This window comes from Equus przewalskii, chromosome 17 (genome assembly GCF_037783145.1).
Source record: "Equus przewalskii isolate Varuska chromosome 17, EquPr2, whole genome shotgun sequence".
In the NCBI taxonomy this organism is placed as follows: Eukaryota; Metazoa; Chordata; class Mammalia; order Perissodactyla; family Equidae; genus Equus; species Equus przewalskii.
Window position 1 is genome coordinate 12,538,164 of NC_091847.1, and position 15,667 is coordinate 12,553,830.

General features: G+C 44.5%; 1 protein-coding gene across 4 annotated transcripts in view; it reads left to right on the forward strand.

The window, feature by feature from the left end:
* Positions 1 to 15,667, forward strand: part of CCDC93 (coiled-coil domain containing 93) — a 103,443-nt gene that overhangs the window by 476 nt on the left and 87,300 nt on the right. For all 4 annotated transcript variants that reach the window (XR_011528681.1, XR_011528682.1, XM_070581174.1 and 1 more), the window contains exons 2-4: positions 4,267 to 4,380; positions 5,891 to 5,985; positions 14,651 to 14,762. The gene's annotated coding sequence lies outside the window, so the exon portion shown is untranslated. The remainder of the gene's footprint in view (positions 1 to 4,266; positions 4,381 to 5,890; positions 5,986 to 14,650; positions 14,763 to 15,667) is intronic.

Sequence of the window (15,667 nt, forward strand, 5' to 3'; positions counted from 1 at the left end):
CGCAGCCCTCGGCGCCGCACGGCCCGGGGCCCCAGCCCTCACGCTCTCCCTGGCGGTTTCAAGGGCTCGCCTGGAGGGCTAGGGCGGCTGTGCCCGGGAGTCACGAGACGCGCGCTGGGACGGTCCGCGCTCGGCTTGTGCAACGGGCGTTGACCTTGTGGCTCCTGCCGCCGCCCCGCGGGGCCCACGGGGTCCGGGCGGCCAGCCCCGCGCGCCATGGTGTGGGAGGGAGAGCCGCTCTGCGTTTCCCCGCACGCCGGGCCGGGCGGCAGGAGGAAGTTTGGGAGCTGGGCGCATCTTGGGTGCTGGCCGCGGTGGCGACGCGCTCTCCAGTGGTGCTTTGGGGCCGGGGACGGAGCGCTGGGCGGAAACGTGGCTGCTTCTGCAGGAGACGGCGGGTGCCTTTCCTTCCAGTTGTTATGAAGTACCTCCTCGGGACGGGATCATCAGTGGTTTCCGGGTTTCCACATTGCCTGGGAATAAAGGGGAGGAAAGTGCATTTCCGTTTGGCTGCAAGCATCACTTAGCTGGGTGGGTTGCACCTGTCTTCTCTTCCGAAAGCTAGTCTAGTTTACTAGATTCTTGAAAGAAATGGAATCCACACAGCTCCTCTATCCCCTCCCTAAGGTTCTGAAGCAGGCCTTTGGCAGGGGGACTCATTCCTTGACGTGGTGAGTGGTCTCTTCACAGTTTGCCTGTGGCCATTCTTGCTTCTCTGCCCCCTCACACCCAAATCCTCATTTCTTTCATCCCTCAAGTACCCACGAGTTGAGGGGTCACTGTTCTGTGCATAAAAGCTGGGGATATCGCAGTGGAAGGACAGACTTATCTGTCAGTGTGTGCTGCCAGAATGCAAGTCCAGTTTGTAGTTATCTTAAGAAAACCTAAGAAGTGTAACTAGGGGGAGGGGGCAGCCCGGTGGGGTAGTGGTTGGGTTTGGGCGCTCCTCTTCGGTGGCCCGAAGTTCGCAGGTTGGGATCCCAGGCGCAGACCTAGTGCCACTCGTCAAGCAACGCTGGAAAAGTTTGCTTCTCCTCAAGCAGAAAGAGGAAGATTGGCAGCAGATGTTAGCTCAGGGCCAGTCTTTCTCTCTCAACTCAAACTCGCTCACACACACACACACACACACACACACACACACACACAGAAATGTAACATGTTCAGAATCCTTGTATTAGGTCAAACCTTACATCCAAGTTGCTTTGATGGGACGAGGATTGTGAAGATTGCAATCTGTACTGTAATGTTTGATCTAATATTTTTTTTCTGCCACTTGTTTGTTGTAGGCTCTCATCAAGTTTTTGCCTGGCCTTTTGCTGCAGATTCCTGTCTGCTCTCTCAGATTCTGTCTTAAATCTCTCCCATTCAGTGTCCCACAGTACTACCAGTGGGGTTCTTTGTAAAATGAAAGGTAGCCTGCTCCTCTGTGTCCTTTGTTAAACCCTTCTCTGACTGCTGGGGGCTGGGTCTGATGTGTCACTTCTCAAGAGCCTAAGACAGTTCCTGGCAAATAGGAGGCAGACAGGGTGAATATAATCAAATGATTATCATTCAGTTCAAAGACCAGTACATATGAATATGGATCGTCTGTGTTGTTAAGCTGATACTAGTTCTGTTAACCTATTAAATTCAATTTTTTAAACCCATTACTGTGTGTATGTGAAGGACAGAAAGGTGGCTAGACCTAGCCTTGCTTTCCAGCTTACCTGAATACAGTAGAGGGCAATTGAAACTTCAGTGTGCCTGGTTTAAGAGCTCACAGTCATGCGTCTTTGTCAGAATTTTAGTTTCAACAAATAGATGGATTAACCAGCCTGGTGACTTTTTACTGCTTTGAGAGAGAGTATTCTTTCATTCCCTGTGTGTTAGTCAGTGGCCCTTTTCCATTTTGTTTCAGTGTTAATCTGTGAGGTGAAGTTGGAGTTGTATTAGCATTCTCACTCTGGGTCTTGTGCCAAAAATTTATTTCACAGATTAGATTGCGCAAGTCCACTTCTCCATTTTGGGGGTGAGTGGACGAGAGGCATGGGCCATGCGTCTGCTGTGCGGTGGCCAGTGGGTGCTCATTAGGTACAAATTGAAACAGAGGTGGTCCTCCTGTAATGGATTGTCCTCTTTTTGGAAGTGTTTTCATGATAAATGATGATTGAACAAATGAAGGGTTCCTGTTTTACATGCCAAGAGTTTCCAGACAATACTTATATCAGCCCATTTTCTTTTTCTACTCTATCTTTGTGACCCATACTACTCTTTACCTTCTCTTTTCTTTGGATTTCTCCACCTGTAGATATTTCTCAACCATCCCAGATCTTTTGTGAAGGAAGAAAAGGTGTGAATAGTTAATATTACTTTCTTTTTGCACGTGCATTAGGAATCAGTGAATGCTGACCTTCAGAATCTCTGATAGGCTGGATCAGGGTCATTTGAGAGAGGGAGAGGTGTCAAATGAGCAGTTGTGCCAGGCAGTCACCTCTACCACCTCCCATCGCAGGGATGATCTGTCACTTCAGCAATTCCATGTTCAACTGTATGTTAATATGTGTGCTCCCTCTCCTGGCAGTTAGTGCTTCAAAATAAACTGGAATTTCCATTGTCAGTGTCATACTGTGAAGACATTTTGTTAATCCATGACTGGCTTAGGTCATGCACTTTATGTAATGATTGAGCACATCATTCCGTGTTTAATAAGTGTGTCCTTTGAGGCTAGTGCTGTTTCAGAGCAGAGGAGTAAACATGGGTGAATAATTTATAGTCCTCTCCTGAACCAGCTAATAGTCCAGTTAGAAAGACAACTATGTACATTAACACCAGACACGTCACTTAGTGTAGGTTGATACTTAATTGTATGAATGGCATGGACTATAAATAAAATAGAAATGCAGGGGAATGACCATGTCAGCCTGTATTTGTCAGTTGGTGTTGAATAGGAGCTGGAATTTGAAGGTGGTTTCTTGGTGGTTAGAGAATATGAGGAGAAGGGGGGTGGTGTGAACAGTGAAGAAATGGGAATGAGCAGTGCTTGCCTAGGTTGGCCATAGCCATGTGTGGATTGTTTTGGGAGGAGGTAAAGGACGAAGCCAAAAGGAAAAGTTATGGCCAGAGAGCTGAAAGCCAAACCAAGACAGTTGGAGTTTATCTTATAGACAGTGTATGGTGCATTAATGATGAGGGCGGGGGGGTGAGCTAAAGTGAGATGATGTGAAAGCTGGGATTTAAGAAGGAATGAGCAAAACAAATTAACAGGGAAGAAAGGTTGAGAGGCAGTTGCAATAGTCCTGGCGTGAAGTGTAAACAGGGGAGGGAGGATAAGCATGAGGTGCATGGTAAAGGAAGATTTAACAGGCCTGTGAGGTAAGGGAGTAGGCAGAGGTGGGTACGAGGATTTGAACCAGGATCCGTTGGTGCTGTTTTATAGAGAGTGGTTTCTGATTTTCTGCAATAATGGAAGTGTGAAAGGCACAGTTCATGAAAGTAAAGGGAGGCAAAAGTACTAGAGTATTTAGATATATTTAACTTGTAGATAAACACCTGGGAGTGAAGGTAGAATATAATTAAAATTTTTAAATCAAATTCCTATTTAAATATATTAGGTGAATTTATTATTTTAAGGCAATCCTTTTATGTGGAAATAATCGCCCTTTAATATATCTGGGTTGAAAGCCTTCCTTCCATGTGCTTTAGAGATCAAAAAGAGAAGTGCAGAGGGACTGGCCCCATGGTGTGGTGGTTAAGTTTGGTGTGCTCCGCTTTGGCGGCCTGGGTTCATGGGTTTGGATCTCGGGCGTGGACCTACACCACTTGTCAGCCATGCTGTGGCAGCAGTCCACATAGAAAGTAGAAGAAGATTGGCACAGTTGTTAGCTTACAGCTAATCTTCCTCAAAAAAAAAAAAAAACCCACCTTGTTCTTGTCAATAAGGAGCTTATAATCTAGTCAAGAAGCCCATCAAGTAAACCATGTGTTAGCATAGGGAGGCTACATGCTGTGATCTTCCTTTCCCCTGGGTTCCTTTGGCACCTGAGGAAAAGTCTGTACTATCTCTGTGTATCTCCTCCCCACCTATGATGATTAACAGCTTGTTGAGGCCTGGGGACCCTGTTCTTTGCAACTCTGGCAGCACTGTGTCCCCGTGCTCCTGCATGAATACAGTGATACAGCCAGGTGTCACCTGCTTCTTGGCAATGAGCTTGTGGCATCGGGGGATGTACCTGGATTTCCTTTATTCAAAGTAGCTTTTACTAGCCTAACTTTTACTTTTTTTTTTAGGTAGAAACAAGAGAAGATGAAGAACAAAATGTCAAGTTGACTGAAATTTTGGAGCTCTTGGTTGCAGCTGGGTATTTCAGGGCAAGAATTAAAGGCTTGTCACCTTTTGACAAGGTAAGAGGAACTCTTCCTAACCATTAGGCTGTCTTTTGTCAAGATGGCATGGTTAATCATAGCAGAGAAAAAGAGAGGAAGAGATTCTGTTTTTACTTTGTCCAAGTGCACGTTTCCATTTCTCCCTGATTCAGATTGCTTATGGAAGTGTTCAAATGTCCTATTAAAAGGAAATAACAATATATCAGTAGAGACGCCTTGAATTCCTTTTCTATGTACAAAGCTTTGGGAAGTGCAAAGAGGCAAAACTAATAGTTCATCCTTTGAAGGAAGTTATAGTTTGGGTGGTGAGGTAAAGCTTGTGTATGATAAAATAATCTGAGTTAGTAAGGAGCTTTCCAAAGTCAGTGTGCTCACAGACAATTGCCAGATGTTCTATGGATGGTAAATGCTGAGTTTGGAAGAGGGAGAAGTCACTACAGGATGAAATTTTTTAATTCAGCAGAACCTTGAACAATTGTTATGTACAAGGCATAGTAATAGGTGTCGAGGGCAGCGAGATAAGACGAAGGCCCTGTACTCAGAGCCCGATTTCTATGGAATAGGGAAGAGAGACAAGTAGACCAACACTCATAGAATGGATGGCATGATGCAGTAAGTGCTGCAGTGAACTGTGCACAGAAATGAAGCATCCAGATCAGACAGAGCAGGCCAGGAAAGCTTCCTGGTGGAAGAAAGTGTTGAGTGAGCCAGTGGGCCACAGTCCTGGCTGCACATAGCAGAATCGCTGTGGATTGTTTCACAATACAGATGTCCAGGCCTCACCCATTGAAATTCTGGTTAGTTAGGTCTGGGCTGGGGCCTCGAATCTGTGTTTATTAGGCATCTCACAAGGGTCTAAAACAGCCAGGGAGAAGATTCACTATTGTTTTTTCTAACATCAAGCTGTATCTTAAGGATTGTGTTGCAACATGGATTTTTAGCCTTCATCTCATTTGCATCTCAGAGAAATCTTGCGAAGAAAGTAGAGCAGGGATTCTCATTGCGTTTAGGTAGATGGAAAAAATAAGATACATGGAAATTAAGTAATGAGTCACAGAATGTCAGCCTTGCTACTCACATATCTGGTCTATAAAACACATAATTCTTCTGCAGTCTGGCATTTGCCTGAAATTGAATTAAGACTTCTCTTGGCTGAGAGTTAATGTCTGTCCCCTTCAGTATAAAAAGGACCTGTGAATGGTATGTCCATTTAGTAATGAAAGCTTAATTTCTCAGTCACACTAGCCACATTCTAAGTGACCAGTAACCTCATGTGGCTAGTAGCTACTATGTTGAACAATGCAGATATGGAACATATCCATCATTGCAGAAAGTTTTATTCAGCAGTGCTGTCTTCGATGAATTATAGTTGATGGAGTCAGAAGGACACATATACTCTCTCTCTAAAGATATGTAATTTTGTATGTTCACTGAGTCTGTAAGAACTACTTATATTTTTTCTACCTTCTACTTTTCTCCTCTCCCCAAACTAGAAAGAGAAAACAGATATTTTCTTTCTGTCTTGCAGGTAGTAGGAGGAATGACTTGGTGCATTACCACATGCAACTTTGACATAGACGTTGATTTGCTCTTTCAGGAAAACTCTACAATAGGTCAAAAAATGTAAGTTATCCTGGTTTGCCATGGGAGAACCTAAAGGGGGGAAGGGAGCTAATTTTGATTGCCTACTATGAGTTGAAAGTTCTGCTAGATGCTTTATGTATTTTATCTTAATTTTCATAACAACAAGTGTTATCACGGTTTTACAGATTGTGAAACTGAAGCTGATAGAAGCCAAAGTCACAGCTAGCATCTAAGAGTCATTTAATGTTCAGGCTATTTCTAACATTTGCTCTTTTTGTTTGGTTTATGTTTTTTCGCTGAAGAAGATTCACCCTGAGCTAACCTCTCTTCCCAGTCTTCCTCTTTGTTTGCTTGAGGAAGATTGGCCCTGAGATAACATCTGTGCCAGTCTTCCTCTATTTTATATGTGGTTTGCTGCCACAGCATGACTGGTAAGTGGTGTAGGTCTGCACCTGGGATCTGAACCTGTGAACCCCAGCCACCAAAGCAGAGTGCACCCAGCTTAACCACTATGCTGTGGGGCCAGCCCCCTTGTTTTTTAACTTTTTCCCTCCAGTTTTCTTGAGATATAATTGATATATAACATTATATTAGTTTAAGGTGTACAATATAATGATTTGATATACGTATGTATTGTGAAATGATTAACACAAGTTTTAGTTAACATCCATCACCTTACATAGTTACAAATTTTTTGTCTTGGAATAAAAACTTTTAAGATCTCTCTCTTAGCAACTTTCAAATATACGATATATTATTGTTAACTATAGTTACCATCCTGTGCGTGATATCCCAAGAACTTATTTATCTTATTAACTGGAAGTTTGTCCCTCTTGACTGCCTCCACTCAATTCCCCCACGCCTCACCCCCTGCCTCTGGCAACCACCCATCTATTCTCGGTTTCTGTGAGTTCAGTTATTTGAGATTCCACATTTAAGTGAGATCATACAGTATTTGCCTTTCTCTTTTTGACTTATTTCACTCAACATAATGCCCCCAAGGTCCAGCCATGTTGTCGCAAATGGCAGGATTTTCTCCCTTTTAACGGCTGAATAATGTTCGCTTGTGTGTATATATATATATATATATATAATGCACGCACTCACACACACATACACCACGTCGTTTTTATCCATTTGTCCATGGATGGACACTTAGGTTGTTTCCAAATCTTGGCTATCGTGAATAACGCTGCAATGAACATAAGGATACAAATATTTCTTTGAGATGGTGATTTTGTTTTCTTTGGATATGTACCCAAAAGTGGAATTGCTAGATCATACGGTAGTTCTATTTTTAATTTTTTGAGGAACCTCCATACTGTTTTCCATGGTGGCTGCACCAATTTATATTCCCACCAGCTGTGTACAGGGGTTCCCTTTTCTCCATATCTTCACCAACACTTGTTATTTCTTGTCTTTTTGCTGATAACCATTCTAGCAGATGTGAGATGACATCTCGTTGTAGTTTTGATTTGCATTTACCTGATGGTTAGTGACGTTCAGCAGCTCTGATACTTTTCCTTCATCAGAGTTTCTAGTGACTGCTTAGATTATCTCTGTTTCCAAGGCAATTAATTTGGATCGAAGTTGAATAGGATGGAGAAAGGAGAATCTTTCCATCCCCATTGCCTCTGTGTGAGGCAGAGCCTCACTTTTCCTGTCATCCAGAGAAGGCAGCATAGGCTCCTTGCTAGAGATTTCACCGGAGGGTACCCCGCCTAGTCTTCCATAGCTCCCCAGGGGCTTGGTGATTTCATTAGACCATCTAGCATCCCCGTTCTGCCCAGCCCTGCCAGTCGGCCGCTGTGTGACCTTGGGCAGGCCTCAGTTCCCTTATCTGTAAGAAGAAGGATTTGTGATCCCAGATCTATATGTTTGTGATTTATCTTTTCATTTTGCTGAAGCCTTATCCTCCCCCAAGAAAAAACACTTCCAAATGGATTGAAGATGTTCACAAATATGCACATGAAGCAGTAGTAATGGGAAGCCGAAGCGAAGGCTAAGCAAAGCAAGAGGAGAGAAAATAGAATTGGGGACAAGGCTGCCACATTTGTGATAGGCCACAAAATGCCTTGTTTTCCTAAGGGTGGGCCACAGATTTGTCTCTAAGCTTTCTGGCAGCTAATGAAGAGAGAAATACATGACAACATACGCGATTCACAGTTTCCATTCAGTAGAAGAAAAAATCAGTCCCACAGAATCACCAAAAGTCTTAATACTAAGACCAAAGGACATCCCTTGGCTCCTCATTAGAGAGGACATATTGTTGTCTGTGACACTGTGCTCATTGGTGCCCAGCCGTGAGTAGCAGGGCTCTACGTCTCTAATGTCGTTCCGGGACTGTGGCATCGCATCCAGCGACCTACAGTGCAGAGTCCTTCCCGGGGAGGCAGTCCAGGTGTGTGGGCTGCTCTGTGCTGATTGGGCTGAATCCAGAGGTGGATTTTCATTGTGTTTTTTTTCTTCTATTATGTAGGTGTTACATCCATGAAGCTAGAAAAAAAATTCAAATACTGCCAAAGGGAACACAATATACAGCTGATGTCTGTCCCCCTTCCCATTCTACAGCCCAGTTTTATTCCCTGGAGAGAATCATCTTTGACTGTTTAGGTTTTAGATCCTTCAGAGAAGTCACTTCTCCATCTCCAACTGTGTATGCACTCTGTTTCATTCAGGTTTGATGGGCGGAGGAAATCAGCTTGCCTGGACTACTCACTACCTCCCCTTCGTCTTCTGGTCTTGTCATCATTATCTGTTTTTCTCTGATTACTTGTATAATTTTAATCTACTTAAGCTTCTATTTCTTGACACGTTAATATAGTATAGTTTCTCCTGGTTCCTAACGACGTAGAGTAGATGTTTTCATATCTCTGTCTTTCCTTCTACCTTTCAGCCTCCATACACCATCAAAAAAAACTTTTATAATGTTCAGTGTATCATATTTATAGTGTCTTCTATAATAGCAATTAAATTGTCCATGCTTTATCTACATGTAGATTCTAAAAGTAAATCTATAAGCAGTGTTTACAATAAGAACTAAGAATTGGGGCTGGCCTGGTGGCGCAGCGATTAAGTTCGCACGCTCTGCTTCAGCGGCCAGGGTTCACTGCTTCAGATCCCAGGTGTGGACCTATGCACTGCTTGTCAAACCATGCTGAGGCAGGTGTCCCTTGTATAAAGTAGAGGAAGATGGGCACGGATGTTAGCTCAGGGCCAGTCTTCTTCAGCAAAAAGAAGAGGATTGGCAGCAGATGTTAGCTCAGGGCCAATCTTCACCTGAAAAGAAAAGAACTAAGAATTGTAATGGGGTCCAAGAAAAGGAAATGTAATCTGGACCATAATGGTGTTGTTTAAAGGGGAATATTCAAAATATCACAGTCAAAAGAATCTCTTTTCATTTATTCATTGACTCAGCAAATATTTGTTGAGCCCCTGCTATGTGTCAGGCATTATTCTGGGTACTTTGGATACATTAATGAAAAATGTCCGCCCTCCTGGAGCTTAGAGTCTATTGGAGGAGATAGACCATAAACAACTAATTTAGCAAATAAGTAAACTATATATAGAAGTAATATATCTAGGGGCCAGCCTTGTGGCCTAGTGGTTTAAGTTCGGCATGCTCCGCTTCGGTGGCCCGGGTTTGGATCCTGGACCTACATCGCTTGTTGGTGGCCATGCTGTGGCAACGACCCACATACAAAGTAGAGGAAGGTTGGTACCAGATGTTAGCTCAGGGAGAATCTTCCTCAGCAAAAAGGGGAAAAAAAAAGAAGTAATGTATGGAAAAAATTAAACGTGGGAAGAAGTATGAGGAGGGACACAGGGTAGGAGGCAGTTGCAGTTTTGAGTCCGTGTAGACCTTATTGAGTAGATGATATCAGGGCTAAGACTTGAGGGGAGAGTCTTCTAGGCAAAGGGAACTGCCAGTGTGAAGGCCTCAGCAGAAGGTTGCCTGGAGTGGAGTGAGGAGGAGGTGGCGCTAGGAGGCAGGTGCAGAGAGGTCATGGGGGCCAGATCAAGTAGGGCCTTGCAGGTCAACGTGAGGACTTGGGTTTACTCTGGGTGAGATAGGATATCCCTGGTGGGCTTTGAGAGAAGAGGAGCCTCGTCTGTTCTTTGTTGTAGAAGGACCCCTCTGATTACTGAATTCAGGGGGTGACGGTGGAATCTGGGAGACTTGAGCGCGTTGTCGTCATCCTCACAGGCGCAGGTGGTGGCCTGGACAGTGAGCTGGCAGTGGTGGGATTCTGGATCTGTTCTGAAGGTAGGGCCCACAGGATTTCGACAGATTGGATTTGGGGTTAAGAAGGGAGTCGAGGATGATTCTGAGGTACTTGGCCCGAGCGAGTGGAGATGGCCTTTATGCATCACTGAAAATCAGGCACACAGTAATTTACTTCATATTTATGCACGTTTTTTCCTTGAGTTTCTGATTGCCTTTTTTTTCTTGTTGACAAAGAAGCCCATACCTTTATCTGTAGCTAAGATGAGCCAGCTTCTTAATCAGTCTGTTTACTAACATGATTCACTGTCTTGAAGACACTCTTGACGGAAGCCTCTTTCTGTTCCAATTTGAGCTCATTGCTTCTTACACCTGTGGCACCCCTGATGCGCTGGGACTTCTTTCCATTGCATTCTTTCGGGGCTAGTCTTACTATTTCTTAGATTCTGCGTATCTCTCCTTCCTAAATTCCTTTGGAGTTTTACAGTGGTTCTTAGCCCCTTTTTCACCTTGGTGTCCTTGGGGGTTATGATACCTTCCCATCAGTGACAGTACTCTTAAAAGATATTGGAGCATAGTGTTTTTTATACAGCTTCTCAATCCCTTATTCATATTTCTGAAATCTAAGAAAAACACTGAAAATGGGTTTTTTTCTTTTTAAGCGTGGATACAAAACTTATTTGGAAACAAAACATGACCTGAACTGATTTAAGGCTATTTATAGTCTTTATTGATCCCACTTATGTGAATATTCATGAGTTTTGCTACAGAAATATTAATTTCTTTGATTATAGGGTATTGGACTAGACTTCACTGGGGTTCTACATGATGCATAATGTATGTCCCTTAGGTACACTAAGGGGCAAACTTCTAAACAATTCTGAATTCTGAAATGCAGCTGGCCCCAAAGGGTTTGGAAAAGGGGTTAAGGATGTATTATGTTCTCTGGTAGGTACTTGAGAGTGCAGCTTTTAAGTGCAGAGCCATGAACTATAGTTGTGGGGCGAAGCTGGGGACGGGGTTTGCATGACTAAAGACCCACCAGGCTCCCAGCAGGGCATCACATTATAGGAGAAATGTCATAGCCACACGGCACTATCCCAAAATCTTTTCTGTTTGTATTTGGAATGTGTTCTCTGTTTTGGGTTCCTGCCCACCCAGTTTGAGGTTAGGTGCATTTTAGACTAATGCTGCCTATGTCTGCAGTGCCTTCCTACATCCTGGCTGATGTGACGGTGGCCAGGCAGCTCTGTCTCAGGAGCGCACTTGCCTCCTGAGGGCATGAGTATCTTTCAGGCTGTCTTCTGTACGTGTCCAGTTGGGGGCCTTGTTCTCCTTCTTGATCCTTCTTGCTCGAGGGTTCCATGAGCTTCTACCCTCCATCCCCAACCTGCCGAAAGCCCCATTTACTGCAGGGTCCTATGCTCAGAGGTCCATAAATGAGATTTTAGGCTTGTAACAGTTCATTTCAGCAACACACGTTTGCTAGTCACTTGTGTGCAGAGCACTTGTACGCGCATTTTGTTATTTAATCTTCATGACAACCTTTGAATAGATAGGACAGGGATTGTCCCTCATTTTATGATGGGAGTATTGGACCAGAGGGACCAGGGGGCTTGCCACAAGTCCCAGAGTAGGTGATAGAGCTGGACTTTAGATACTGGTTTAATTCACTCTCTCAAACTGTTTGCAGTGGAGGAGGAAACAGTGCACTTAACGCTTATTAAAACTAAAACCTGTAATGACAGGTGGGCCTGTTAAAATCTTAGGCTGGGAAACCTGCCTGGTGACCTCTGCAATTGTCATTTTCCCTGATTTTCAGAAAGTCAGAGGATTCACCCTGAGCTCCAGGGAGAAGCCAAATGGGGAATGGTGGGTTTTTGAAAGAAGTCTTTCTGACTTTTACCCGCTGCCCCCAGCCTGCCTGTGTTTCACCCACATCCCCCATCCCCACTCCCCCACCCCCCACCCCTGGCAGTGATAGTGCCTTCAGCTGTTTCAGTACACTGTAATTTCTGGGAGGCTGGTTTAAGAGGGTTGTAAACCCTGAGATGACCTGAGACAGTCTTCCCTCGGGGCCTTTATGAACTGGAAGAGTAGGCTGTCCCTGAGAAGTGGCCAGGGAGAACCTTGTCTGAAGGTAGAGGGTTAGGCTGGATGGTGTTGGGAGTCCCAGCCTCTTGTTTTTAAGCTACTGAATGGTTCTAGGCAATCAGTGACTCTATGCAGCCCCGTAGACCTGTAGCCACTAGAGGGAGTGTTCCTCCCGCTGAACCAAAATCTAATTATGAGGAAAGGTGGCCCCACATGTGTAGTTAAGACCTGCGCTGAGCAAGGACACAAAACCAGAGTTGGTAATCATCTTCATTTGCTAAGCTTCAAGTTTGGGAAGCAGGGCCAAGTAAGCACCCATCTCTTCCCCTGACAAATTTTAAAGAAACAGGGCATGGGAGTCTGAAGGAAATCAAAATAGAAATAAAGCTTATCAGAGAGAGTGACTTTGATATGTTGCCAAATGGGTTTGTTAATACTTCCCTACCAGACTATCCCATTGGAGCCCCAGGAAGAGCTGGACAACCGCAGACTTCCCCACTGGAGCGGGCTGCACATCTCATGGCAGAAGACAGGCTCTCAGGAAGGAGGGGCCCCAGGGGTGGCTGAGAGCCACATGATACTTTCCTTTTCCATCTCGGACCTTTTGGATAAATTGCCTCCCTGGTTTCTGCTGGGGGTGAAGTTGTTCTCCCATAGGCGTCCCTCCTGGGAGTGGATGCTCCCTCCTGTGGGGTGTCAGTCTTCCCCTCTCCATGTTTTGTTTTTTTCTCTTAACATATTGGACTTGACATTTGATCGTATGATCAGTAGAGCTGGGGGGTGACTGTTTCCCTCAGCAGTTTAACCTTGGTCCCACCTTGTAAAGCCACTTTCCTGGTATAAACATGGTTTCAGAGTGTGTTCTCTGGGGACCGTTCCCTGGAAAGCCGTTCAGCTTTTGTCCCTAGATTACTTAGTTCCTGCCATGACTGAGGGGCTGAACCCTGTTAAGGGGAACAGGTGAGATAAGAATGGCTCTCAGCCAGGCCCGAGTTAGATGTTGGTCCAAAGGCTGTCTGTCTCCTGGGGAGGATTATGGAACTGCAGGAAGATAAAGATGCACAAAATTTCTTTGAACAGAGAACACTTTTGGTAGACCCAAAACTTGTTGAATTTGGAGCATCTAGGAAAACCTGGTAACCTTATTTACCAGGGCCTTCATTTATTAGAAAATAGACCTGTAGTTGTAAACAAGGCCACAGTAGCTGCTGTAACTGGCTAAGATTTTTTAAAGGGTCCTAGATGGGGGTATAACCTAAACTATCCATGTAGGCTGAGCCAGAAGTCTCTGTTTCTCTCTATGGCCCCGTAAGACTGTGCCTCATGACTGTTTCTCAAGGTTCCCGGTCCGTGTACCATGGCCTTGGGGTTTAGCAGACCTACTAAATAACTTCTCTCTCCTCTTGAATCTGATCCAGTTAAGATACAAGAAACAGGAACCAGACAGTTGGAGATCAAATATCAGCTGATTAAAGAAGGAGGCTTAAGTTTGTGATGAGATGGACGTGCACACAAGTCCCTCTGTCGCTCCTGCCATAAAACTGTCCTGCCCAGGCCCAGGCGGAGCCGAGAAACCGCCCCAGCAGGCTGTTACCTCCTGACCGAGGCAGAAGAGTGTCTGGGACCTCAGGAGCCCGGTTCCCCCCTTCTCCCAGCCATTTCATTGGAGGAGGACTGAGGCAAGGTGTTGCAGACAGATCACAGTGTCCCTCCTGAGAAGTGCAGAGTTTCTCTTCTCTGGAAAGAAGAGTGAGGAGACATGGTTCCCCCAAATGTAGGATTAATTTTAGAGTATCAAAAAACTTAAAAGCTATTTTCTTATTTTAAAGATACTTTTGTACCAGAGTAGAGAACTCCAAATTTTTTTAAGACTGAGACCTCATGATTTGTCTTAATATTCTGGGCACCTGGCACGGGGTCTGGTAATTATTTGTTGCCTGAATGATATTTAGAACAATTTTTTTAATGTGGGACCCTAGTGGTTCACAGACTTTTGGAAGAAGTAGGTCAGTAAAATGAAATGCAAAAGAATATGGGGCACTGATAACTTTTTATTTTACCGTGTAAGGATGTTAAAAAAATAGGTAGTATCTCTAACATAACTATAATTTCATAAAGAAACAAAATATTTTCATATAAAAAAGGAAGAACACAATCTTAAAGGATGAAGGAAGTTTTTTGGCCTTGCTTGCACACACACACTCACATTTAAATTGTGTTTATTTTTCTCATTTTGCAGTCATCCAGGAGAAACTTGGTCATAGTCTGGCACTGGTCTGGCATTGAGAAGCCCTGGATTCTTCTGGCATGTTGCCCAGACTTGAGAGATGTCTTAAGGGCCACTGAGTGTGTTCTCACTCTTTGCTTGTTGTGTTTTCCAAACAGAGCACTATCAGAGAAAATCGTCTCAGTCCTGCCAAGGATGCAATGTCCCCACCAGCTGGAGCCCCACCAGATCCAAGGGATGGATTTTATTCACATATTTCCTGTTATTCAGGTGAGAGCCTCTGTGTGGTGTCTTGTCCTCTGAATGTCAGAATTCCTGTAACAGGTCTGGCTCTTGGGCCATCTGGCCCAGATCCTGGGTGTGGTATGGATTTGCTGGCAGCAGAATGTGATGATGTTTCCTGATGTCATCCTCAAAAGGTTGCCAATACTCCATCTACCCTAGTTGCACAGCGTCACCTGTTAGAATCTTTGAATGTTCCCATCAGTCACTGTTCATTGCCCTTGTGGTAAAGATAGAACTTTGTAGCCCCCCCCCCCCACCCCCGTGCTCTGATCTCTTCCGACCTGTCCAGTCTCATTTTATTCCTTACTTTTCTTTGTTCTTTCCCTCAGCCTGGAAAGCTGTTCTCTTCTCTCCTTACCCGCTGAATTCATATTCATCATTCAGATCTCAGTTCTCCCAAACCTCAAGAAAGCTTCCCCTGACCCTCTAATCTAGGACAGTTTCCTTTGCTCTGTCTATTCATATGGCCACATTCCCTTCCTTCACAGGAAACCTGCGTTACTGCAGTTTGTAACCGTGTATGTTCAAGTGTCTGGTTATTACCTGTCTCTCCCATCAGACTGTAAGCTTCATGAGGACAGGCACTATGGCTGTCATCCTCACTGTTGTCTCTCTAGCACCTTACAGAATGTCTGGCAGTTTGTAGGCATTCAGTCCTTATTTGATGACTACATGTCTGATGAGAGACCTGTCTGAACCCTGCCTTTCCCCAAGACTCTGTGATTAAGTGGCTTGTGGTGTAAAGCTCACTATATATACCGTACGGTTCTTGTGTCTCAGCCTGCCCTCCAGGCTCCGTGAAAAGAGAAGGAGCAAAGGAATTCACCTTTGTTGGCTACCTCTGTGAGCAGTACTTTGCATCTGATCCTAATACAGTTCTTTGAAGCATC